Source organism: Ursus maritimus, unplaced genomic scaffold, assembly GCF_017311325.1.
Source record: "Ursus maritimus isolate PB19 unplaced genomic scaffold, ASM1731132v1 scaffold_12, whole genome shotgun sequence".
Lineage (NCBI taxonomy): Eukaryota > Metazoa > Chordata > Mammalia > Carnivora > Ursidae > Ursus > Ursus maritimus.
In genome coordinates, this window is record NW_024423564.1 from 63,011,590 (window position 1) to 63,039,071 (window position 27,482).

A 27,482-nucleotide genomic window follows, 5' to 3' on the forward strand; every position below is an offset into this window, starting at 1 on the left:
GCGCCCTGTCCCGCGGCCCCTTCGTCCCACTGCTGAGTGGACCGTCCCCCCTGTTCAGCCGTCGCCTGGCCCCAGCGAGGAAGTTTCCTCCTTCCAGGCCAGAAGTACTCCAGGTGAGCTCCTGTTGAGCTCGCGCGGATCACCCTAACCCCTAGGTCAGCCCTCGCCCCGCACGAGCCTGGCTCTCTGGGCTATGCAGCGCGCTTCTCGTAGTTAAAAGTCACCTTCCCGACTCACACGCCCAAGGCCCTCTCTAAGCTAGTCTTTCCTCTCTAAACCGGCCTTTTCCCACTGGAGTCCAGCGAAAGCCCTCCCTTCCCCAGCAGTTTCCGATAGTCAGCCTCTCTTCCAAATAAGTCTTAAACTCCCCAAGTACTTACCCTGCGAGCCTCTTCCTGAGTTCACCCTCTTCCCCTCCTGATTAGGTTTTCTTCTGGGTTAGACCCCAGTTCCGTCTCTTTCTGCTTCTACTTTTATTAGGTGGGGGCTTGCTCTTAATCGCTGCCCACACGGATAACAGGGAAACAGCCTTCAACAGGTGTGATGGTTCCACCAGTCTTGGTGCTGGGAAGACTGTAGAGATCGCTCGTTATGAGGCAACCTGTTCTTAGGGTCTTTCCTCTTGCCTTTCTGTTTCCTTCAGAGCCCACTCCTTGTGCTTCCCAGAAAACCTTGTGCTTCGACATCATTCACTCTGGGAGCCCCGTTCCTCTCTGTAAAGAAAGCCAATTGTAATCTTCTCATGGTACTCAGGTTGATGAGGACTTGCACCTGTCAGTCCCTTACTGCTCCTCTGACCAAAACTCATCCCAGCCATAAACTTCTCAGCTTGTTCTCTCCAAAGCTGGTGACCATATACTTCCCTGTAGGGCCCACCACAGCCTCTCTTCCTGCCTTATATCTCCCTGCCACCTTGTAGTCTCCTTGGCCTAGATTTGTCAGTGCTTATACATTTGGGCCATAGAGTTTTCTGTGTTGGAGCAAAAGACTTTGGGGTATTTTACCTAGCACTCTGGAATAAAGACACTGAGTGAGAAATGTTCTCCCCAGGAACCTGGAGTCACATATAAACATATGCCTCAGGTAAAATAACTTTAGTTTATAGGAATTCTCTGTTTCATAAGGGAAGTCTGTTTGTTTCCCAGTTTTCTTGATGTTGCTTATCCTATTTTGACAAACAGATAACAGGGAAGAATCCTTGGAATGTGGTGGTTTAGTTTTGTGGTGAATCTCTTTGGAAGGGTCCTCCTGAGATTTAAATTTGAGGAGTGGCAACATTGACTTTTGGGTGTTCACTTTTTATGAGTCTAGTTAGTGACTTGCGTTATACAAGATCCTGTTGGCAGTCTCTTTGTCTTTGGCTGTGTTGGCCAATTCAGGCAGGAGTTTTCCCCTCTTGAAGTTTTTGTTCTCTTGAAGTCTTCTACAGATTTGGTTCTTAGTTGTTTGCATACTTTATTCTCTCCCTGGGTAATATTTTTAGTTCCTGTTTACTGTCATTCATCTCTGGAGATTTTCTTTAGGCTCTGTCAGTTTTACAGACAGTTAAATAATTTAAATATGTTCTTGTGGTTATGTATTTAAATACTAACATGTACACAGTAAATACTGAATCAGGAGTATTATCCTTAAGTGTCTCACATATGAGAGAACATACACTGATGGTTCATTTATATTGATAATTCAAATTAAGTCAATTTAGAATATTTTGATTTTAAGACATGAAGAGGCAATAAGATATATGTTAAGGGACAAGAAAAAGAAACTTTCTAAGTATTAATATACCCTAATGTGCCTCCTTGTTATTTAAAAATTTTTCTAATTTGTGGGGTTTTTAAAAAATTTTTTAACTGCTTGAAGCAAAAAAACTAAGGTAACAATGCAACCTGATTTCACATTCATTATTGATCTATTTGTGTTACACCCCACTGTCCACCCCCAAATATACACACTTAGGCATACTCAAGTGAGAAATCCTCCAGGGCAGGGACATATTTTGATTCATTTCTCTTCCTCAGTGACCATCTGGAAGAAAGTGATTAAAAACTGTTTTATGAATAACTGAAAATTTTAAAGGGCTTTATGACAGTTAAAAGATTAAACAAATGCTGAAGTTAGTTCCTGCCTCTGGTCATGAGATAATAATGGTTTTGGAGTAGGTTCTTTCATTTAAGAAATATTGGTTACATATGTATTATGTGCTAGGCACTATGCTGGGATTGTCTTGTTTATAGTTTTTTGCCTTTTTCAGTTAAGTAAAACTGACAGTTTGAGGGGAAAATGTGAAAAATATTTTAATTTACTCTTTCCTTCCTCTTTCCCTGCCTAACAACCAACCCACCAGCTCCCAGCCACCAAAATAAATTATTTAAATTATCATATTCTAGCTTCTAGAGAGGATAGAATACTGGAGTAATGAAATTTAGTTCCAGTCCCAGATCTGCCAAAAGCTAACTCTATGGCATTGAGTTAGATCTCCAAGGCCTCAGTTTTCTTAATTTTAATATTCATTCAACAAATATTTGCTAAGCATTCACTGTGTGCTAGGAATTATGTGCTAGGTACTGAGGATATACTAAGGAACAAAATAAATAACAATTCTTGGAGACAAAACATGGAACTTATAGTCTAGTAGGGCAGTTTGAATTAGCTGATCTAAGGCCCTTTCCAACTGACATTCTTTTCTGTAGATCATATTCTATGATTTGTAACTCCAGTGGGACTTTCCCGGGATACTTTAGTGCTGTGTAGCTTTAGTGTTTTCTTTCTTTCTTTTATTTTTATTTTATTATTTTTTACTTTAAAAAAAATTTTTTTTTTTAAGATTTTATTTATTTATTTGACAGTGATAGAGACAGCCAGCGATAGAGGGAACACAAGCAGGGGGAGTGGGAGAGGAAGAAGCAGGCTCACAGCGGAGGAGCCTGATGTGGGGCTCGATCCCAGAACCCCGGGATCACGCCCTGAGCTGAAGGCAGACGCTTAACCGCTGTGCCACCCAGGCACCCCTACTTTTTAAAATTTTAAGTAGGCTCCATGGAGCCCAGTGTGGGGCTTGAACTAACTACCTTGAGATGGAGACCCAAGCTGAGATCAACAGTTGGGTGCTTAATCAACTGAGCCACTCAGGTGGCCACTAGCTTTAGTGTTTTCTAATTTCAGTTGTCTTCACTAGCCATTCTATTTTCTTTTAACCAATAAGAGGTAAAACTTGAATGAGAAGGATCTTGTGATTTTTGCTTGTGGTGGTAGATTACAGAAAAGATATTAATACTTTCTCTCTTTAAGCTTTTCCAATTGCCCATTTATTTTTCAAGCTTGTATCCTTAATAATACTACTACTGCTGTCAGCCTTTCTTACTATATGTAAGGAATGTTTATGTACAAAGGTGTTACAATATGCAAGGAATTTCACGTCGTTTAACACTCCATTTTACAAATGAGGGAAGTAATTTACATGAGCTAGTAAGTAGTAGATCTGAGATTTGAACCAAGTTCTGTAGGATTTCAAAAGCTATTTCACTGTTTCTCTGTGTACTAGATGCTTGGCATGTCCAGTGCTTCCTTGTATTTTTTTTTTTTTAAGATTTTGTGTATTTATTTGACAGAGAGAGAGACAGCCAGCGAGAGGGAACGCAAGCAGGGGGAGTGGGAGAGGAAGAAGCAGGCTCCCATCGGAGGAGCCTGATGTGGGGCTCGATCCCAGGACTCTGGGATCACTCCCTGAGCTGAAGGCAGATGCTTAACGACTGAGCCACCCAGGCGCCCCCCTTGTATTTTTTATGCTCTTTTTCTGTAAATGCCCAGTTGTCATAATTAGATAGCAAACTTCTTGAGGATGGAAGCCATGTCTTTTGCCTCTGAATCTCCAGTGTCTTTTATGATACGTTGATAATACCATTGTGGGTATACAAGTGGTGTTCTTGGTGATGATAAAAGTTTATTTTATTGAAATATGACATGAGTATTTTATCTTATTTATTTTTATTTTTATTTATGTATTTTTTTAAAGATTTTATTTATTTATTTGACAGAGAGAGAGACAGCCAGTGAGAGAGGGAACACAGGCAGGGGAAGTGGGAGAGGAAGAAGCAGGCTCCCAGCGGAGGAGCCTGATGTGGGGCTCGATCCCAGGACGCCGGGATCACACCCTGAGCTGAAGGCAGACGCTTAACGACTGAGCCACCCAGGTGCCCCATGATATGAGTATTTTAAATGATCTTCCAGCAGTTCAGCTTTATGGATTCTTTTTTAATAATAAAAAAGCCATTAGAATGGGACTTAATTGGAAAAAAACCGTAGTATATGGTCTAAACCAATAAGTGCTATCAGAATACTTTTCCTTTTAATGCTCTTTTTTTAACTGCAAGAGTGATATAACTGTATTACAGAAACTTTGGAAATTGGAGGAAAAGATCTCTCATAATTTTACAGTTTGTGGTGTTTATTTTCAATTTCATTAAAGAAAAAATACATGATGTGTTAATAAATGTGTCATCTTAGCAGTTGGTTTAGCAATTATGACAGTGAATAGCAGGACACAATATAAAAATTACATGTTCTCAGAAGCAGAAAGAGCGTATTTATTTAACATGACGTATTATTCGAGTTCCTACTATGGGAAGGGCACAATAATGATATTTTTCTTTTGTGCCTGCAGTTACAGTCCAGTATACTCAGGAAATCCATACTTCTTTGAGTAATATCCAACCGTTCTCAAAAATGGCTTGGAATGTTCAGCATTTGGGAGGAGTTGTCATAGTTAAAATTAATTAGGAACAGTTGGGTTTGTTCAATATAGAGTCTCCCAGGAATAACCTAAGAGTGTATTCCTTTGTTTTCACTCTATTTGCAGACAGAATGTTAATGGACTAAAATGTAGTAGAGAAAGATTGAACATCTTTTTTTAGTAACGAATCATAGTTCTAATCTCCTCTTACCTTCTTTTCAACAGTGAGCACATATTTCTTCTGGAATCCGCTGATTTAGCATTTCTGTATGACAACTTTTTTTTGAATATTTACTGTTAAATTGAAATGAGTGACTATATATGAAGTGAAAATCTGTTCTGAGATTGCATTTACACTCACATTTTATCTTAAAGATTCCCATCTTTGCATTTAGAGAAATTGGTCAGAAGAATAGTAGTTATTGTTATAATTGGTTTGGAGTATTGTCAGAGGACTAATTTATGTTCGTGTGCTGCTTTATAATTTACAAAGCATTTTATTCTCTCTCATTTGATTTTCACAATAGCTAACAAGCTAGGCTGTTACTATCATTTCAAATTGGAGAATACTAAGGCTCAGAATTTGCGACTGAAGTTTTACAATCAGTAAATAAAAACATAAAACCATGTTAACAAAATTCAAACAATTCCAGTGAAAGTCTCCTTCCTAGAGACAGTCATTCTTGCCACTTTGTTGTGTGTATTTCCAGCAATAATCTCTGATGTATATGTAAATATGCATGATTTTTCTTTTGAATAAGCTGCATATTGTTTCATGGCTTACTGTTATTTATTTATTTATTTATTTATTTAAGCTTAATCTAGGAGATTGTTCTCTACCACCACATGTGGATCTCCCTCATTATTTTCAAAACTTTAGGATCTTTCCTTATATGAATATACTGTAATTTATTTAACTAGCCACCTAATGATGGACGTTTATGTTGCTTCCAATTGTTTGCTATTACTAACAGTGCTGCAGTGAATATTCTTTTACATACCTTTGTGCACAGGTGTGAGTATGTACTTTAGTTTTTGGTAGGTATAATTGTTGGGCCAAAGGATATTTGGATACATATTGCTAATTTGCATTTGGAAAGATTGTACCAGCAACAGTTTGAGTGTGCTTTCCTCCTCCATAGCGTTATCAATACAGTATATTAGCAAACTTTTGTTCATTGCCAACTTGATATAGAAAAACGATGTTAAAATTTGGCCTTATGCCCTATATTTCCTATCACGTAAATGTGAATTTTTTAAATATTTTGTACAAAAGTAGGTAGAAATGAGATACAAGAAACTTAACGTTGTGATGTAAATAATATGCTTTCATGCATTGAAAGTGCAATTAAGAATTAATGGTTGGAGCTCTTTTAAAAACTTGTTTTTTATATGGTACATATATACAAAGAAAAGTAAGCCTCACTTCTTCCCTCTTTAGATAGGGGATTTTGTAATGGGAATTTAACAGTATGGAGTCTTTCATCCAAAATAATCAAGCTGCTTATATCTTGTTATATCTCAGTAAAAATAAAAATTTGGCTAAGAACAATGAGGCAAGACTTTTTTTGGGGAAAGCTTCTGTATTACAATACTTCGGATTTTTTAGATTGTGGTTTTTCAGCCTCAGCACTATTGACATTTTGGACCAGGTAATTGTTTGGTGTAGGGGGCCTGTCCTGTGCATGTGGGATGTTTTGTAGGTTCCTTATTCATGAGATACTATTAGCGCTCTTCCCATTTGGGACAATCAGAAATATCTCCAGATATTGCCAGATGTTTCCTGGGGGACAAAATTACCCCTAGTTGAGCATCACTTGTTTATATATATACTTTTTAAACTCAGTGATCCAGTAAGACATATAAGAGATAGAGAAGTGTGTGCTTTCTTGGGATAGGGATGGGAGAATAGTTTATCTTCATATTTTTATTCCTAAACCTGCCATGAGGCATGAATGGCTAATTGTGCATTGATTTTGAACTTAAAAAACTTCGAATGGTAAAAAACTGGAAATTGTGAATTTAATTTTTATGTGATTTCTCTGCCTTTCTTAGTGTGGTCTTTCAGTGTAGAACAATTCTATCTAGTGGGCTAAGTATTAATACAAAGATATGGGAAGGAAAACATTCTTATACCATTATTGAGAAAGAAGAGGACTGATGTTTCTTAAACTCCTAATGAGCAATAGATACTTTTAGGTGACTTACATATATTATTTCACTTAATCTTCATAGTCTTTATAAAGTAGCAATTAATCTTCTATATTACTTACTTAGAGTTGTGTTGTAAGTGGTAGATTTTTGAGATTTGAACCCAGGCACGTCTGTTCTTAAACACATTTGCTATACTATTTCCTGTAAACCATCATTGACAATAAGACAACTATGAAAATGAACATTCACATGATATCATATTCTTCCATTGTTATGTAAAAGGAACAAATTATTCAGAGTGAGGTATGTGTATGTGTGTGTGCTTGTGTGTGTGTGAGAGAGGGAGGGAGGGAGAGAAGAGGTCCATATTGGGATAATTATAACAATAATTAATACTTATTGAGCACTTACATGTCAGGCGCTGTTTTTGATAGTTTTTACAACCTGATGAGCTTTTCAGTAATCCTTCCAGCCTGATGACTGGATGATCCTTATTATCTTTGTTTCACAAAAAGAGGAAATTTAAACTCAGAGGTGAAGTAATTTGTTCAAGGTCAAGCTGCTGCGAAGTAGTAGAGACAGAATTGTGAACCAGATAGTGTAAACAATTCATATAAATTGAATGAGTGTGTTTTTGAGGGCAGAATAATAGCTCTGACAGATCTAATTATGGTACTAATGCTTGGTTAACGGAACAAATGTTCTAGGCTGCAACATCTTTTTATATGAAAAGCAACTTACCATTGCATAGACCACATCTCTAGAAAGTGATTATTATACCAGATAGTGGAGAGTTTTTGTAGACTTGATAGAAGGTAGTGTTACATTTTGTAACGTAGGAATTTATTACTAATGAAAACCTAAGCCTGTCTTGGTTTGTGTGCATCATGCCAATATTTATTTTCAAGCTAATATTCTCTTAGACATCATAGTTTGGACTTGGAGTTCCTTCAGTATTTTAATGCTAACGATGATACCATGTATCAGAAAAAATTCCCTAAGAAACAAACTATTTTATTAAATAAAACTGAGAACCGCTAGGTTTAAGGATTTCTGACACTCCAGATATGAACATGTGAACATTGTAGAGAGCTAGGGTGATCTAATGGGAGATCTTGGGCTTTGCAATGAGAATGTCTTAGGTTAAATCCTTTGATTGTGTAACAAGTTTCTTAGCCTCTGTTTTTCTTTTTGTTTTTTTTAAGCCTATAAAATGGGGGATACACTTAACTTGAAGGATTTGCCGTGAAGATTATGTGAAGTAATGGATACAAATGTCCAAGATCAGTTTAAATGGTAGCAGCTAATAACAACAACTGCCCCCAGTAGCCGAAAGTTTATAGTTGGTGAATTTTACTTATTTATAGGGCCATTAATTTTTATGAAATGTTGTACTTAGAATTTTCACAGATCGTTGATACCAAGGATTATTGGTAACTTCATTTTATCTTGTATGCTATAGTACAGCACAGATATATCATTAGGCATATATGAAAAATGTGAAACTTCTGTGCACCAGAGATGCTCCTGTTATTGCTGGTTGATCTCTTTTATTTTAGAAACCATTTACTGAATGTCTCCTGTGTTGTTATCACTGTGTTAGGCCTTAGACATACAAGGAGAGTAAGGTCTAGACTTCTGCATGCACTGAAGTACCTTTTAGTCCTTTAGGGAGATAAACACTGACTTTCTGGGATGATAAGTGCCTTGAGAAAGGGTGATAGAAATAAGGCACTGGGGTGCTGTGGAGTATCCTGTGATTATGATGGAACTTTTTGTGGTAGTTTAGTTTTTGAGTTGATTGATACTGTAGATGACATTTTAAGTTGTACTTAAAAGGACAGCATGAAACCATTCGACTCAAGTCAAAATGTATTTTGCTGCATAGGGTCCACATTGGGAGATATGCCATTTTCTTATGTTTTATTCTCTGCTTTTTTTTTTTTTTTTCCTCTGTAATAAAGCAAGAGTTTTTAACCTGCAGCAAAGGACATTAGGGAGGGGTTTCAAGGATAGGGCTTCAAAGAATCTGTGACCTACTTTAAATAGTATGTAAAAAATTAAGAGTATCAAGTTTTCTACTCCAGGGGTGCTCAGAGAAGTTTTATATAGTGGGGGGAACACTGGACTTAGTAGAAGACAAACCTGGGTTTGAATTCTCCCTCTGCCATTTGTACTCTCTCTGTGGGTGCCCGTGGGAAGTTACCTAAACTCTTGGAACTTTCTTTTCCTTATGGGTGATGTATATACGTTATTGAAATATAGGAGACATTCAGTAAATAGAAGTGCTGTTGTTGTTATTGATACATGCAGAACTCATATAAATATTATTTTAGATATTTTCATTTCCAAAGTTCTTCGCTTGTTGAAGAAAACTTAGAACATGCAGAAAAACAATCAGAAAAAGCATGGATCACCATCTACCCCATTCTTTAAATTTTAGTTTTTTACTTTTTTTCTTTACATGTTTTTTTACAATGTGGTTGTAACCTTGCTCTCTCTCCACACATTACATACATATATTTATATATGTATATAATTTTGTATTCTGTTTTCTTTAACTTAACATTATAGGTGTTTTAGCATCTTTTTTTTTTTTTTTAAGATTTTATTTAGTTATTTGACAGAGAGTACAAGCATGGGGAGTGGCAGGCAGAGGGAGAGGGAGAAGCAGATCTCTGCTGAGCAGGGAGCCTGACGTGGGGCTTGGTCCCAGGACTCTGGAATCATGACCTGAGCCAAGGGCAGACGCTTAACTGACTGAGCCACCCCCCAGGTGCCCCTTCATAGTATCTTTTCAATGTCTTTAGAATATATTCATTAATTGGATGTTTTATAGTTTACTGATGCCGTATGTATACAGGTAATTTTTGTATCAATTATAATTAATGCTGTTGTGAATAACCTTTGACATACCATTTGCTGAATCCTTTTGTGTAGTGTTCTAGATGGTACTTACTACATAATTGAATTATTTTTCTATATATACCTTTGAGTTTTGAAGTTAAGCTTGAGTGATTTTTGTTTAGTTTATTAGATCTTGAATGGCAGAGCAGACAGCCGCAGTATTTTACTCAGATAGGAACAATAATCTCAAAAATATTGTTGTGAAGGAATTAAGTTGAATATATTTAATTTGGCTTCAGACTACATTTACAGTTTGTAAAGTTCCCTTAGCATGGGAAATTGGCATTAAAAGTTATAGCTTGAAGAAGATTGGATGATTTCAGTTTGCATATAGTTTTCTTCCTTCTGCAAAGGCTAGGTTGCTTTCATTCTTAGTCTTGTTCTCTACATTCTGTTCCATGTTTTATGTTTTTTATTTCTTTCTTCTGGCATGCTTTCATACAAGGCCTTATAAGACCTGGGGGTGGATTCTGGACCATCTGGCAATGTAGAACAGTTCAAAAACGTAACTTTATCGACTGTACTTTGAGCCAGACTTGTTTGAAATGTCCTGGTTTGTCTCTGTACTTGATGGGTTTTTTCTTTGTACTCTCACAGCTTTTTATGATTATTTTCTTCCTTATTTTAGTACAGAAATTTTACCAGTATCTGTGTTCATAGATTAAGGTGGACAAGGCTTATTTTCCTATAACCTCACATACAGACACACACACACACACACACACACACACCCCTCTTATGAGGAAAACTTCCCAAAACACTATTTTTAAAAATAAGTGTGATTGTTGTGACTTATATACATGTTTAATAAATATTAAAAATATTTAAAAATTGATTATTTTTTAAGTAATAATTATTTTTCATCATGAGGCTAGGTGGAAAGAAGAGCATACTCTGCAATTTACTGAATTCATTTCTATTACTAGTTTAAAAATATTTCATATGTGAAAATTAATGGTATTTTTGACCAATATTTGCATTCAGAAATATGAGCTATCAAGCACTATTAAAAAGAAGTAGAGGTAGAGGTACTGAATTTATAAAATGTTTAAAAATTGTTTAGTTGTTAAGCTTTCTTGAGCTTCCTGCCTTATTGTTCTTTAAAATTTTTTTAATTTACTTTTAAACAAACTTAGTGACATATAATCTGTATATCATACAATTTACCCATTTAAAATGTACAATTCAGTGATTTGATTTTTCTTATATTTATAGATATGTGCAGCCATTACCAATAGTCAGTTTTGGAGCATTTCATCACCTCAGAAAGAAACCTCGTATCCTTTAGGTCTCATCCTCTTCTCTTCCATGCTTTCCCCAGCCCTACACAACCACTAATCTATTTTCTGTCTCAGTTAGATTTTCCTAGTCTGGACTTTGTGTAAATGGAATCATGTATTATGTGGACTCTTGTGACTAGTTTCTCTCACTTAACATAATGTTTCTGAGGTTTATCCAAGTTGTAGCAAGTACCAGTACTTCATTCTTTTTTATGGCTGAATAATACTTCATAGTATGGCTATACCACACTTTCTTTATCTTTTTGTCCATTGATGGACATTTGGGTTGTTTCCTCCTTTTGGCTGTTAATAAATAATCTGCTATGAACATTCATGTACAAGTTTTTGTGTGGATATATGCTTTTATTTCTGCTGGATATTTATCAGGTCATATGGTAGCTTTCTGTTTAATTGTTTAGGAATTGCCAGACCATTTTCCAAAGCAGCTGCACCATTTTGCATTCCCACCAGCTGTGTATGAGGATGAGGACTTTTCCACATCTTCTCTAGTAATTGTTATCTGACTTTTCAATTCCGTCTGTGGCCAGAATTCTAGTGGCTGTGAAGTAGTATCTCGTGGTTTTGATCTGCATTTCTCTGATGACAAATGTTTTCTAGCATCTTTTCGTGTGCTTATTAGCCATTTGTATATCTTCTTCGGAGTAATGTTCATTCATGTCCCGTTCCCATTTTTTCTATTGGGTTATTTGTTTTTTTTATTATTGAGCTGTAAGAATTTGTTATATATCTAGATATATGTCGCTTGTGAGATATATGATTTGCAAATACTTTATCCCATTCTCTGGGTTGTCTTTCCACTCTCTTGGTAGCGTCCTTTGATACATAAAACTTAAATTTTGGTGAAGTCCAGTTTATCTATTTTTTTTTCTTTTGTTACATGTGCTTTTGGTGTTGTTTTTTTTTTTTTAAAGATTTTATTTATTTATTCGACAGAGATAGAGACAGCCAGGGAGAGAGGGAACACAGCAGGGGAGTGGGAGAGGAAGAAGCAGGCTCATAGCAGAGGAGCCTGATGTGGGGCTCGATCCCATAACGCCGGGATCACGCCCTGAGCCGAAGGCAGACGCTTTAACCGCTATGCCACCCAGGCGCCCCTTGGTGTTTTATCCAAGAGTTTTTTGGCAAATACCAGGTCACGAAGATTGATCCCTATTCTTCTAAGAGTTTTATAATTTTAGCTTTTACATTTAAGTGTTTGATTCATTCTGAGTTTAGTTTTCACATAAGGCGTGAGGTAATGGTCCAGTTTCATTCTTTTATATAGATTTCCAGTTGTCACAGCACTGTTTGTCAAAAAGACTGTTCTTTCCACACTGGACTTGTCAAAAACCATTTGACCAGGGGCGCCTGGGTGGCTCAGACGGTTCAGCATCCAACTCTTGATTTTGGCTCAGGCTGTGATCTCAGGGTCCTGTGATCCAGCCCCAGCCCGCAGGCCTTGGGCTTCACCTGGGCATGAAGCCTGCTTAAGATTCTCTCTCCTTCTCCCTCACCCCGCCCCTAACTCCTGTTAACCCGCTCGCACTGGCTTTCTCTCTCTTAAAAAAAAAAAAATTCATTTGACCATAGGTGCATGAGATTATTTCTGGGCTCTTAATTCTCTTGTGTTGATCTGTATGTTTATCCTTGTGTAGTAAAACACTGTCTTGATTATGGTTGCTTCGTAGTAAGTTTTGAAATTGGAAAGTGTTAGTCCTCTAACATTTTCTTTTCAGGATTGCTTTTGGCAACTCTGGGTTCCTTGCAATCCCATATGAATTTTATAATTGGCTTGTCATTTTCTACAAAGAAGTCGTTCGGAATTCTCATAGAGATTGCATTGAGTCTGTAAATTAGTTTGGGGAATATAGTTATCTTAATGTTAAGTCTTCCAATCCATGAACATGTGATTTTTTTTCCATTAAATATATCTTTAATTTTGTTCAGTAGTGTCTTATAGTTTTTATAGTGTAAGTTTTGTACTTCTTTGTTAAATTTATTCTTAAGTATTTTATTCTTTTTTATTCTTTAGTTATTTGAATGGAATTGATTTCTTAATTTCATTTTTGTATTGTTCATTGCAAGTGTATAAAAATTCAGCTAATTTTTGTATATTGACCTTGTATCCTACAATGTTACTGAGCTCACTTCTTCTAATAGTTTTTTAGTGGATTCCTTAGGAATTTTTATGCATGTTATCTATGAACAGAGAGAGTTTTACCTCTTCCTTTCCAATCTGGATGCTTTTTTTTTTTTTTTTAAGATTTTATTTATTTATTTGATAGAGGGAGACAGCCAGAGAGAGAGGGAACACAAGCAGGGGGAGTGGGAGAGGAAGGAGCAGGCTCCCAGCAGAGGAGCCTGACATGGGGCTCTATCCCAGGACTCCGGGATCACGCCCTGAGCCGAAGGCAGACGCTTAACGACTGCGCCACCCAGGCGCCCCTGGATGCCTTTTATTATTGTTCTTGTCTAATTTCCCTGGCTAAGATCTCCAGGACAATGTTGAATAGAAGTGTTGAGAGTGGACATTCTTGTTTGTTGCTGATCTTTGGGGGAAAGCATGCACATTTATGTACAGTACCTTGAAGGTGCCTAGTCCAGCAATTGATTGTTCAAGAGACCTAGTATTATTTGAAAGGGGTTTAATTCACATTTTGGTTATGTAGCTCAGGGGTTCTTGAGAGTGAGCTTGTATATCAACATCACCTGAGAACTTAGAAATGCAAATTCTTAGACCTTAGTCCTGCTTTGAATCAGAATCAGAAACTTGGGGGTGGGGGATTTACTTAATCTTTTGCATGATAAATGTAGTTCATATTTTGAAAAAACTACTAATGCTATTAATGAGTAACATGCGGGTTTTAAGTATATGAAGCATGTAGTATTCACAAAGACTGTTTTTGGTAGAGGTATTTTTCTTCCTTCCTTCCTTCCTTCCTTCCTTCCTTTCATTCATTCATTCATTTAATATATGTAGACCAACCCAGGTAGGTTGTCAGTTTTCTATGCTTTTAGGCAAGTGGTTAAAAGAGTGAGCTCTGGCCTTGTACTGCATGGCTTGAGAATCTAGTTCTGCCATTTACTAGCTATGTGAATTTGGGCAAGTCGTTTAATCTTATGTTTCAGTCTTCCTATTGTAAAATGTGAATAAGGGTGTCCACTTTATAGATTGTGAAGATTAGGTGAGATAATACAAGTAGAGTGCTGAGAATAGTGCTTGGCCCATAAGTAAGTCCTTAATAAATAAAAATATTTGCTATTACAATTATTATTGGTCAAGAGGACCCAGCCATGGCCCATTTTTCATAAATTTCTTTACATTTTTCTTGCTGTGCCTGAATTTTTCTTCCTCTTTGCTTTGCTCACTTGACAGATACTGTGTACCTCCTATGTGTGAAGCACTGGTGTCCGCACTGTGACTTACACAGTAAACAAGACAGACAGTCATTGGCCCCATGGGTTAATATTTCTGGTGAAGGAGACCAATAGAAACAAATAGATAATAAATATGTCCAATTGTGATAAGAGCTAGGGGAAACAGCAAGAGTGAGATAAGAGAAGAGGGTGCCATCAGGAGCTAATTTGGATAGGGAGATTAGAAAGGCCCCTCTGAGGAAGTTATATTTGATAAGAGATCTGAATGAAATAAGAAGTGAGCCATGTGAGTATTTTTTTTTTAAAGATTTTATTTATTTGAGAGAGAGGGAGTGAGAGGGAGAGAGGAAAGGTGAGCACTAGCGGGAGAGAGAGGGAGAAGGAGAAGTAGATTCCCCACTGAGCCCGATGTGGGGCTTGATCCCAGGACCGTGAGATCATGACCTCAGCTGAAGGCAGACGCTTAACCCACTGAGCCACCCAGGCTCCCTGCCATATGAATATATATGAACATGTTCCAGGTAGATGAAACAGCAAGTGCAGGGGTCTTGAGATAGGAGTGCTCTTTACAGTTGCTTGACTGGTTCCTTTAAGATTTAATTTAGATGTCACTTGTAACTGACTTCCTCAGCTTTTTCTATTTGTTATAAAATAATTCAGACATGACTTTTATTGACTTTTCCTCTTTTGCTTCCCTTAGGTATCTCTGATTCAATAGCAACTGTGTATGCTCCCTCTTGTTGCACTTATCACAATGGATTGTTATTGTCTGTTTTTCCCTCTAGATTTGAGTTTTCAATGTCAGGGACTATGGTTTCTTACTTATTTTAGTATTCCCAGTATCTAGGCGTATAGATGTACAATAAATGTCTAAATGCATGAATTTTCGACTTTGTATTTCCTTGGTATGTTTCTCTTTGTACTTTGTTTCTGCCTGGTAATAATGACAGTAAGTACAGTTTATTTGAATACTTTCCTATTTGTCTGGCAGTCAGCTTGGTGCATTAAATACATTTTTGTATTTAGCCATCATGTTATAATTTCTTTCTCGTTCTCCTTTTTCTCTCTTAAGGCTAAATGGCAGGGAGGCAAAGAAGTTGTCCCGTTTGTTCATCTATCAGGAGTGCCTAGTACAACGACTCATAATAGATCAGCAGTTGTGTAAATGGGAAATGACTGATGTTAGTATGTCAATGCATTGAGTTTTCTACTGAATCACACAGACTATATAGTATAAAGCATGTTTGTATAATAGTCCAATAGACCCTGAATTAGGAGTTTTAAGTAAAATAGATCATTTTGAATATCTTTAACGTTCCTAGCTGCTTTCCCTCAGCAATACCTTATCTAGTCAACTGTTCGTGTTAAGTGCTCCAGTCGGAGTTATTATATTTCCTCAATTAGAAATTGAAATGAATGGTCCAGTAATTATACAGAACACTTGAAATTGGGACTGGATGAATATTATCTCTGTACCCATGTGCCAAAATTATCCCCTCCTCCAATTCCAGTGGAAATTCTTATTCCTAGTACTTTCCAGATAGAGGTTAAGCAATTACAGTTTCTGGTGTAGGTAATTCTCTTCAGAGGCTGCATGAGTGATCAGTAGACAACCCCCAGAGCAACGCTTGCATTTTAAGAGAGGAGTGTGCTAAGTAGGCCAAATGACAAATTGGCGGAATGTGTGTGGCTGACAGTAACAGCCTGCTAGCATTTTATTAAACTAGGGATTGAAACGCAACAGATCTTTTCACCTTATAGTATAGGTAAATTGACAGTATTTTTCTAGTCAAAGGTTCAGTCATTTGGCTGCAAAAGGATTCTTTTTATTTCCTGGCTTGGGGATTTATTCCCAGGAAAAGACAGTGAAACACTTGCAGGGATGGTTCATCATATGAAAATCAATCAATGTAATATACCACCTTAATAGAATGAAGGGGAAAAAAACCCACATAATCATCTCAAATAATGCAGTAAAAGCATTTGACAAACTTCAACACCCTTTCATGATGAAAATACTCGATAAAGTAGCAATGGAAGGGAACGTCCTCAGCATGATAAAAGCCATATGTAAAAACCCACAGCTAGCATCATACTAAGTGTTGAAAGACTGAAAGCTTTTTCCTTAAGGTGAGGAGCAAGGTGAACATGCCCACTTTTACCATTTCTATTCAACATAGTACTGGAAATTCTAGGTAGAGCAGTTAGGCAAAAAAAAAAAAAAAAAAAAAAAAAAAAAAAAAAAAAAAAAAGTCAAGCAAGCAATAAAAGGCATCCAAATTGGAAAAAATAAAATCATCACTGTCAATGACATGATTTTTTAAAAAATTTATTCTGGTAAATAACACATAACATGAGGTCTACCTCCTTAACAAAATTTTAAATGAATAGTACAGTATTATTAACTGTAAGCACAATGTTGTACAGCAGATCTCTGGAACCTTTTCATGTTGTTTTACTGAAAGCCTGTTCTCATTGAACAGCAAATCCCCATTTTCCTCTTCCCCCAGTCCCTGACAGCTTTCATTCTGCTTCTTATTTCTATGAGTTTCGCTACTTTAGATACTTTATATAAGCGGAGTCATGCAGTATTTGTCCTTCCGTGACTGACTTAATTTCCCTTAGAATGTCTTCAAGTTTCATTCATGTTGTAGCGTGGACAGAATTTCCTTCTTTTTTATGGCTGAACAATATTCTGTTACATATATGTACTATATTTTCTTTCTTTATTAAGTTTTTTATTTTAATTCGTTTTGTTAACATACAGTGTTGTATTAGTTTCAGGTGTACAATATAGTGGTTCAGCAATTCTGTACTTTCTCAGTGCTCATCATAATTGTACTCTTAATCCTTTTCACCTATTTTACCCATCCCCCATCCACCTCTCCTCTGGTAACTACCAGTTTGTTTTCCATGTTAAGAGTCTGTTTCTTGGTTTGTCTCTGTCTCTCTCTCTCGCTCGCTTTTTTCTTAGCTTGTTTTGTTCCTTAAATTCCACATACCAATGAAATCCCATGTATACCACATTTTCTTTATCCATTTGTTGATACACAGTTAGGTTCTCTCTACTTCTTGGCCATTGTGAATAATGTTGCAGTGAACATAGGAGTACATATCTCTTTGAGAACCTATTTCAGTTCTTTTGGATAAACACTAAGAAGTGGCATTGATGGATCATATGGTAGTTCTATTTTTAATTTTTTGATGACCCTTCATACTGTTTGACATGATTTTTTATATGTAGAAAACTCTAAAGATTCCATAAAAACAATAGTAGAGCTAATAAACAAATTTGGCAAATTGTAGAATACAGAATCAACACACATAAAAAAAGTTGTATTTTTATGCAATTTTTACTAGCAATGAACAATTTGCAAAGGAAATTAAGAAAGTTGGGGTGCCTGGGTGGGTCAGCTGGTTAAGCATCTGCCTTTGGCTCAAGTCATGATCCCAGGGTCCTGGGATCAAGCCCTGTGTTGGGCACCCTCTCCTCCCTGCTCCTATTCTCTCTCACTATCTCTGTCTCTCTCTCTCTCTCTCTCCAATAAATAAATAAAATTTTTATTTAAAAATTTTTAAAAAATATTTATTTATTGGAGAGAGAGAGACAAAGATAGCTTGAGAGAGAAGGAGCAGGGAGGAGAGGGAGAAGCAGGCTCCCCACCAAACAGGGAGCCCGATGCGGGGCTCAATCCCAGGACTCTGGGTTCATGACCTGAGCTGAAGGCAGATGCTTTACAGACTGAGCCACCCAGGTGCCCCCAAATAAAATCTTAAGAAAAAAAAGAAAGCAATTTTGGGGTTGTCTGGGTGGCTCAGTTGGTTGAGAGGCCAATTCTTGGTTTCATCTCAGGTCATGATCTCATGGGTTCTGAGGTTGAGCCCTGAGTCAGGCTCTGAGCTCAATGGGGAGGCTGCTGGAGATTCTTTCCTTCTCCCTCTGCCCCTCCCCCCACTAGCATGTGCCCCGGCGTGCTCTCTCTCTCAAATAAATACATCTTTAAGAAAAAAAAAAGGAGTTTCATTTGTAGTAGCATCAAAAAGAGTAAAATACTTTGAAATGAATTTAACCAAGGGGGGCAGAAGACTTGTACAATGAAAACTAGAAAACATTGCTTTGACTTACTATTTGAATATAATACTAGAGAAATAAAAGTGGATCAATGTATATAATTTGGGGTTAATAATAAAAAAGTTCTTTTAAATTGTATCTTTATATTCTTATTAAGTTGTGTTAAACAGGTGGCCCTTGCAACTAAAGGTGCCTTAGAATTGGAACATGTGGTAATACCTGAGTGTTATGGAGGTTCAAATGATACAATCCATAAGTAAGATAATGATGAAAATAACAACACTGATGATGAAGACTAGTAAGATAATGGTGAAAGTAACAGCATTGACGTTAGAGGCAAACGAATGATTTAAGAGCAAAAAGTCTTACAGTCAGACTTCTTGGATTTGAATACTGGTTCCAGTGCTTAAATAGGTATTTGACTCTGAGTCACTCAGTTTATTAATGTATCATTTTCCTCATCTGTAATGGATATAATAGTAGGTGCTTTGTCAGGTTAAACAGGCTTAATGTGTAAAGTGCTTAAGACTAGTACTTGGTGTATAGGAAATACTCAATAAGGATTTAATGTATGTTACTTATTATGAAGCTGTAATACACTGTGTATGTGTATGTATGATTTTAAAATGTGTATTTAAATTCTTTATGATTTAACTTACCTTTTTGTTTTTTATTTATGTATTTATTTTTTTAAGTAGGCTCTATGCCCAAGGGGGCTCGAACTCATGGCCCTGAGATCAAGAGTCTCATGCTCTTCTTACTGAGCCAGCCAGCCAGGTGCCCCTTAACTTGCCTTTTTAAAATTAACATTTCATTGCTGATTCTTTTGGGTCTCCAGTACACCATTAATTGTGGAATCTTTTTTTGTTTTATTTGTGCAAAACTACTGAACGAGCTACTCTTATGTCTCTATTAAACTTTAGCATGTTTGTTTGCCTTTGTTTACTATAGGCCAACTTTTACAAACCAAATCTGTTAGTTCTGGGCTTTTAATCATCCCACCCAACTGGCTGTCAGTGGTAGACTGTGAGGGTTTACCCCCTCTCCCATTTTGTAAGTCATCATAATAATGAAAATTCTTTTTACCAAATTCTTTGCTGTTTTAGAAATGAACAAACAACTAAAAACATGCAAAGATGTATGTTTTCTTAGTTCAGTTTAAGAAGTTTATTTAAGAAATGGTTTTTATTTCAAATTATACTTGAGACAAACAAAGTAAGATTGTGTGGATATTTTTTTTTAAATGTGAGGTCTCTAGTATGAAAAGAATTGAAATAGCAAAGATTTCTGTTGCTTTATTCTTTGACCTGTATTGTTCTGAAAACCAGTCAAGAAGTATATAAAATTCACTTTCTAGCCAGTTTTATTGCCAAATCAGAACCTTTTTATGCAAATGATATTGGAAACTGCAGTTCTTAAGTAGAAAGGGAGTATGTTTATATGTAGTTGATAGGTCTGGGAGTAGAGCTGGCTTCAGATGTGTTAGGGTCTCAATATTACTCCTCAGTTTTTTCTTCATATCTTGGCTCCAGTCTCAGGTAGGCTTTCCGTTGTAGCACTAAGATGATTGTAAAGCTTCAGGCTTATACAGTTTATAACTACTAGTACTGTGGAAAAGATAATCTCGTTTCTGAGAGCTCCCACAAAAGAACTGAGATTTTGTCTGATTGGACCAACCAAAGTTTACACTTCTCCCTGAAATAGTTGCTATGGAGAATGGGTTGAGAGTAGGTTTGCCAGAAAGAATTGAGGTTACTGGTTGTTATGGGTTGAATTGTGTCTCTCTCCCACTCAAATTCATATATTGAAGTCCTGAAATGTGACTTTGCTTGGAAATAGAGTCATTGTAGATGTAATTAGTTGAGATGAAGTCATACTGGAATAGGGTCGGCCACTAATCAGTACAACTGATGTTTTCATAAAAAGCAGAAATTTGGACACAGACATAAAAGGAGAATGCCATGTGAACATTGGAGTTATGTTGCCACAAGCCAAGAAACTACCAGAAGTAGGAGAGAGGCCTGGAACAGATCCTTCCCTAGAGCCTTCAGAGGCAGCTTGGCCCTCCCAACACCTTAATTTTGGACTTCTGGCCTCCAGATTGTCAGTAAATTTCTGTTATTCTAAGCCACTTAGTTTGTGGTACTTTTTTATGGCAGCTGTAGCAAACCAATGTAGTGATCTTGAATTTATAGTACTAGTCTGTCCTGTTGAGTGACTTTCTCAGTTGCAGCCTCAAAGAAAAGAGGGTAGTTGAGTTCATACAGGTTTGGGATTTTGCTCTATTGGTGTGACCAAAAGACAAGAGGAGTAAGAGAATTAAGGTTATTGGCAAGAATATTATAGAAATGGTGCATCATTGTATCTAAACTGAATGGGAAGGAAAGTATAGTAAAAGAGGGTCTGCTGTTTCAAAGTCAAAATGAAAGGGTCTGTGGATAAAGAGGTCTTATAGAGTCAAAGGATGATAACTTGAAAGAAGTTGTTATGTTTGGAGAACAAAATTTCAAAGTATGATTTAAGAGGAAGAGCGGATGCAGTTAAAGGTAGAAGAGCCAGGAAGGATGTTACCATGGGAGTAAGAGAGTGACTGGGCCATGCCATATGTATAACTCCATGTTTTGCAGTGATCACTGGAGTTAAGAGGTCTAGGAAGTAAGAAGCCAGGTTGTTGGATGGGTTGTTTAAGTCTATGGTGAAGTAATCCATTGATGATGAGATTCAGAGTAGAGAGGAAGACAGTGAGTCAGTTGGCCAAAGCCTTAAATGAGGTAGGGAAACCAAGTTAAAAGATACCAGTGTTAAGGAAGAGGAGGCAGTAATTTTGTTGAAAGGTAAGAGCCTCAAAAGAATAGAGTATGTATGTATGTATGTATGTATGTAAAGTAGACTCCACACCCAGCATAGAGCCCAATATGGGGTTTGAACTCATAACGCTGAGGTCAAGACCTGAGCTGAGATCATGAGTCGCATGCTTAACTGACTGAGCCACCCAGGTCCCCCCCCCCTTTTTAAAATTCAAGTTAATTGACATATAGTATAGTATTGGTTTCAGGAGTAGAATCTAGTGATTCATCACTTAGATATAATACCCAGTATTCATCCCAAGAAGTACCCTCCTTAATGCCCATCACCCATTGTTTTGTTTTTATTTTTTGTTTTGTTTTTAAAGCAAAAGGTTGAGTAGCATAATGTGGACACGCTGCAGAGGTAATCAAAGAGGATTTTAATCCCATTTCTGGACCCTGAGATAGGCTGGATGTTAAAACTGGACTATTTGAGAGTGCTGTAAGGGAGGTAAGAGTTTGAGTTTCATTTAAAGCAGGGTAAGGTAACATTCTGAGAAAAGACATGCCTGACTTTCTCTTTAGGAGAGGACCAGGTGTTATTTCATGTTGGGAGATGGAGGGAACGTTCTCAGAAGAGGCTGAGGAAAAAGTAACTTGCTTACTTTTTTCTTTCTCTCTGTACTAGAGGATAAACTCCTTGAAAGCAGGGACTGTGTATCACTGTGCCTAGCTCAGTCTTTGGGAAGTAGTATGTTGTCAATAAATGTTGAATAAGTGGATTTATCCTCACAGCAATATTTGAGAACTTACTGCAAGAAGGAATTTCATTAATAATCATTCAACTAGTATTTATTGAGGGTTTCCATATGTAGATACTGTGCTAGGTATTGGGGATATGGTGGTAAACAAGATAGGTATAGGCTTCTGCACTCATGGAGCTCATCTTAAATGAGGGACACACACACACACACACACACACACACACCACCCAAAAAACAAAACAAAACAAAACCCCCCACACAGACAAAATTAAAACAAGTTGTATTAAGGTCTCTGAAGGAACAAGCAAGGCTGAGGTAGAAAATAAAAGAGGACCTACTTTATGATGATCCAAAAGTCTTGGAGTGGGTAACATTTAAGTTAAGTCCTAAAGAAAATGAAGATACCAACTATGCTTTTCAGGAAGAGAGAATGACACCTGCAAAGGCTGTGAGTTGGGACAGAATTTGCTCTTTTGGAAGAACTGAAATATCAAAGTGAAGTTAGTGGCCCTAAGTGAGGCTTGAGAGGTGAGCAGAGGCTGGATCATGCAGGGATACCAAGCCATGGCAAAGAGTTTGGATTTTATTTTTTGTCCAATGAGAAGGCATTGAGGGTTTTAAACAGGTGAATATTATTGTCCTGATTTATATTTTTATAGGACTACTCTACAGTCCATATGGAGAAGCAAGAATAAGAGCAGAGAGGGTAGATAAAAGTTTATTACAATAGTAAAGACAAGATACAGACTGAGATATGGAGAGAGGTGGATAAGTTCAAAGTATGTTTTGGAATTAGAGTTGATAGGACTTGCTGATGGATTGAAAACAGAGTGAGGGGTAGGCAGACTCAGGTATTTGGCTTGTGCAGCTTAGGTGGGGGAGGAATGGGTTTTTAGAGAAAAAAATATAAGTCTGTCAGATGTTTGGGAGATATCCAAGTGGAGGTGTTAATATAAAAGTTTGGAGCTCAGAGAAGGGGTCTGAAATAAAGATATCAGTTTGATATCAGCGTAAGTGTGGTATTGAATAATGGGAATTGATGTGATCATTGGGTTAGTGTAGGAAAAGTATCTGAGAGGTGAGGTTGTTAATGTCCTCTGTAAAAGGTAAAGTGCTATACAAATGAGGTAGTTATTTTGTTTGATTTCTTCCTTATTTGAATTTTTATAAATCCATATATTATTAACACTTAAAGATAATGCTTCTTCCAGTGATCTCTCTTTATTTTGGGCTGTCTAGACTGGCATGTATAGGGCTTACTGTCTTCTGATGAGAGACCAGAGCTACTCTTTGTATTCATCCTTTGTCACTCTGCCACTTAGATTTTTGATCAGGTTGAACTGGATTTAACAAAAGCTGGTTCATTATTGGTCTGAGCTGCTGATATGGTCTGTTTTTCAGTAGGATACAGCTATGTCATCTTTTGAAGTCCTTTTGTCTACTTAAAGTAACTTTACCTTTCATTTCTGATAATCTCCAAAGCAAATACATTCTTAGATCTAGATTTTGAAAGCTTTCTTTACAATACTGTTCTTGGAGTATTCCTAGGTTTTTGCCTGCTATGTTACCAATTTATAATGGTTTGTTATGGGACAAACGTGAGATGTTAGCATGTTTGCAGAGTGGAACATTGCAACTTTACTTTAAGTAGAATATAAGCTGTTTTGGGGGCAGGAGCCCTGCATGATTTTTGTAACCCCAGATACGTAAACGTATTGCTCTGTCCCTAGAGGGCATCTAGTACATGTTTATTAAATTATTAAATGAGTTGTGACTCCTAGAGCTGAGGGTTAATACTATGCATTCTCTAAGTGAAGTGCCCAGATGGCTGCTTGTATTTCCTTGAGCTCCTTCTCGTCAGCTTTAAAGGTGAGGACTGCTCACATGACTTGCTTTTCTGCATCCTCTACTCAGCTTAAGGGTTGTTTTCCTTTCTAAAGTTTCATTATTATTGACATTCTTTTGAGTCTTCAGACTTCTTAAGATTGCTGTTTCCTTTGTCAGTTTGGATTGCTCCTTTTTATTTTTGCATTCTTGTCTTCTGTTTACTATTCGTTTTTATCCTGTTTTCCTTTGTATTGTGAAATACACAAGTCTGTTTAAGACATCACAAGACTGTCAGAAGGCTTTAGTCTCCTATTTTGCAAGCCATTCACATTAAGTAAACGTATGTGTATAAATGCATAGGCTCTTCTGGTTGTGTTCCTTTGTTACTTTGGCCTTTGGAGCTGCTGTTCCATTATTAAAGGAGTTGGTGGTTGTGGTTGTGATGGAGTAATTTAAAGTATGTCAGGGCTAATTCCCCTTCTGGTTCCTTGGTTCTCTTGAAAATGGAGTATTAGAAGGCTGCATTCTAAGTAGCTGAAGTTTTGTGTGTTAATATGTCAAAAATACTTGTATGGCAAATTACCTGGAATTGTGTGCATTATGACGTTTATCTTTTTTTATAACGCTTATTTTTTTTTTATGTCTACTAGTACTGAATTATTACTCATTTTCTTAAATTTTTAGAGAGAGCAAAACCGAAAAAGATTTTGGGTGGTTTATTTGGAAAAATAAAATCTATTCCATTGTCTCCTTTTCATTGCCTAGACTTCTGTATCTGCTTGCCTTTATACGCAGTATTCTTCCTGTCTGGATTGCTACCTCTCTACTTCGTAATGGTCTTCAACACCACCTTTTCATGGGAAGTTGCAAAAAGTACTACATCGAGGTGCCATATACCCTTTACCCAGTTGTCCCTAATTGTAATACCTCATGTAACTATAGTACAATAGCAAAACCAGGAAATTGACATTGGCACAATTCACAGGCCTTATTCAAATGTCATCAGTTTTATAGATATTTGTGTGTGTGTGTGTATGCAATTCTATGCATATGTGGTTTTATCAGGATTCATGTAACTAACAACAATTAAGATAAATGTTCCATCACAAAGATTTTTCATGTTACTCCTTTACATTCATATCCACTCCCCTCTTCATTTTATTAATTTATACACTGGTTATTCTTTATCATGTTATTCACTGGTTATTCTTTATCATGTTATTCACTGGTTATTCTTTATCGTATGACCTTATGATTAACAGAAAAAAGATAAGCGTCATGTTTTACAGGTTGTCTCTTTACTTTTACCTTTTTTCCCCACATTGTACTATAACCATTTACGATAAGCTTAACCCTAAAGTTTCAGTTCCTGTTGTGCACTTATAGAATCATAGTCTCTCGAAGTCCTGTGATGTAGCATCCACCCCCCACAAAACCCCCAAAAATGAAACTAAAAATTCCATACGAAGCAATATTTAATTATTGCTCACATTATAGGTTCCCTAGTAATCAGCTATGGTTCTACTCCATGATTCTTTTTCATTTTAGGATCCAGACTGAAGGAGCACCCCCTATTTATGACATACTGTTCTCATGGTAGAGAGAAAAGAGCAAGAGTTAGTGGAAACACACAATAGCTCTTAAAACTTCTACTTGGAACAGGAAGTTTCTCCTATTTCACTGGCCAAAGTTAAGGCACATGGCCAAGCCAACTAATAGAGTTGTACTTGCCACAGAGAGGCACTACAAGTCACATGCCAACCGGCAGAGATGTTAATACTTTGATAAGAAGAGAATAAATGATTGAGAATTATAGCAGCCTCCCTTAGGATGGTATACTGTGCAGTGCTTTTGTAATAACTTTTTTCTTACTGAAGTTTATTATACTTCAAATGATTTTTTCTTAATGAAAATAGCAGCTCCTTTTTTTTTTTTTTTTTTCTTTGTCACATTCCTTAGGATATCGGTTCAAGCCAGAATCACAGTGGCTTGGACAAGAGAGAGTTTATCTTCCTTAAGTAATAGGGAGATGCCATATCATGGCATCTTCATGATAGTGTCCGGGACGCAGGCCCTTTTTCTCATGTCTTTCTTTTATTCTCAACCATGTTTTCCACCTCTCAGTCTGGACGGCTGCTCCATATTCTCCTATCGTATCTGCATTCTGGCAAACTGGAAGAAGGGCTAGGAAGTAGAAGGCATTCCGTGTAAGTGCATAAACCTGGAGTTGCACACATTATTTCCTTTCTTATTCCATTGAGGAGAACTGGGAATATAAGAGAGGTTAGCTTTAGCTAGGTGTCCTCATGTCCAGGTAAAGTTTAGGGGTACTGTTCCTAAAGAAAGAAGAGAAGAAAGGATATTAGGAAACAAGTAGCCATCTCTTTATTTTAATTAATGTAATTCATACAAGACCTATGAAAAATAGATGTTACTAACTTTATAGATAAGGAGACAGTCTTTTTATTTTATTTTTTAAAATTTATTTGAGAGAGAGAGAAAGAGCACGAACAGGGGGAAGGGCAGAGGGACAAGCAGACTCCCTGCTGAGTGGAGGCTCCGTGCGGCCCAAGGTGGGGCTTTATTCCAGGACCCTGAGATCATGACCTGAGCCAAGTCAGGCGCTTAGCCAACCGAGCCACCCAGGTGCCCCATGGAGACAGGCTTTTTAAAGAAGTCAAATAAGTTGTTCAAGATCATCTAAGAAGTAGTGGAATGGACTTTGAATCTAGGCCTATCTGATACCAAAACTAGAGTTTTTTTTTTTACAAAACTGTATTTGCTTTCTAATATCTATTATTTATAAGCACTTAACATTTTTTCAGAGTAGTAATAAATAGCTACTGACTCTTTAGAGGGAATTCTTACATTTATGAGTATTTTATTTTATGGCAGCTAGAGTTTATTTTATAGCTGGTCAGTAAATAATTGCTTTTAAATAATAATAATGTTAGAACTTTAAAAGGTCAGATTTTTATTTTGACACCTTTAGGTTTTTTTGTTTCTTTGTTTTGTTTGTTTTTAGTTTTTGATGTAATGTTCCATGATTCATTATTTGCATATAACACCCAGTGCACCATGCAATACGTGCCCTCCTTAATACCCATCACCGGCCTATCTCAGTCCCCCACCCCTCTCCCCTCTGAAGCCCTCAGTTTGTTTCCCAGAGTCCATAGTCTCTCATGGTTCATTCCCCCTTCTGTTTACCCCCCCTCATTCTTCCCTTCCTTCTCCTATTGATCTCCCTGCTATTTCTTATGTTCCATAAATGAGTGAAACCATATGATCATTGTCTTTCTCTCCTTGACTTATTTCACTTAGCATAATCTCCTCCAGTCCCGTCCATGTTGCTGCAAATGTTGGGTAATCGTTCTTTCTGATGGCTGAGTAATATTCCATTGTATATGTGGACCACATCTTCTTAATCCAGTCATCTGTTGAAGGGCATCTCGGCTCCTTCCACAATTTGGCTATTGTGGACAATGCTGCTGTGAACATCGGGGTGCATATGGCCCTTCACTACGTGTGTATCTTTGGGGTAAATACTCAGTAGTACAATTGCTGGGTCATAGGGTAGCTCAATTT

At 37.0% G+C, this 27,482-nt stretch overlaps 1 protein-coding gene across 3 annotated transcripts in view; it reads left to right on the forward strand.

Moving 5' to 3' along the window:
* EPS15 (epidermal growth factor receptor pathway substrate 15) overlaps positions 1 to 27,482 on the forward strand; it is a 133,413-nt gene that overhangs the window by 416 nt on the left and 105,515 nt on the right. The window lies entirely within an intron of this gene.